The sequence below is a fragment of the Quercus suber genome, unplaced genomic scaffold (assembly GCF_002906115.3).
Source record: "Quercus suber isolate HL8 unplaced genomic scaffold, Cork oak 2.0 scaffold_45, whole genome shotgun sequence".
Lineage (NCBI taxonomy): Eukaryota > Viridiplantae > Streptophyta > Magnoliopsida > Fagales > Fagaceae > Quercus > Quercus suber.
Genome location: NW_027069510.1, coordinates 25,808 through 26,501, shown reverse-complemented (window position 1 = coordinate 26,501; position 694 = coordinate 25,808).

The window sequence follows — 694 nt, the reverse complement described above, 5'->3', positions numbered from 1 at the left end:
TTGTTTTGTTTTTTTTTTTTTTTTTTTTTTTTTTTTTTTTTTTTTTTTTTTTTTTTTTTTTTTTGTGGGTGGGTCTTATTAATAAGTCTTGTGTCAATGTTATGGCTGTGCTTAAATTTTTGTTATGCTTGTGCTTAATTTTTTTTTTAATTTATGCAGGTTGAGATTGCTAAAAACTTGTTATTGTTCAGTGAAACTACAATAATACTTTTTATATAAATCATGTTCTATTTCTCATTTGCTCTACACTTGAAAGTTATTTTTTATTTTAGTCATTATAAATATATTGTTTGATTAGAAATGTCTACTAGAAAATATGCATCTAAATATGAAAAACTTAAAAAAAAAAAAAAAAATTAATTGAGTCTCAAAAAGGATCAATAGATAAATTTGTTATTAATAATAAACAAACTATAACACAAAATTTAGATGAAAATATCACAAATGAGCAAGAAATTCACCAAAATAATTTAGAAAAAAATGATGTTCGATTTTGCAATATAACAAATCTTCATAATAAACTTCAAAATAATTTAGAAGAAAATGAAAATAATAATGAAAAATATAATATAAAAATAATAAATAAACATTAATTTTGATGATGAACAGAATCAGTAGGCTGAACAACTCGGCTTCGATGGGCTGAAAGCGGTAGCGAAGGCCTGAAAACGAACACGCTGTCAGAGGAGACCGG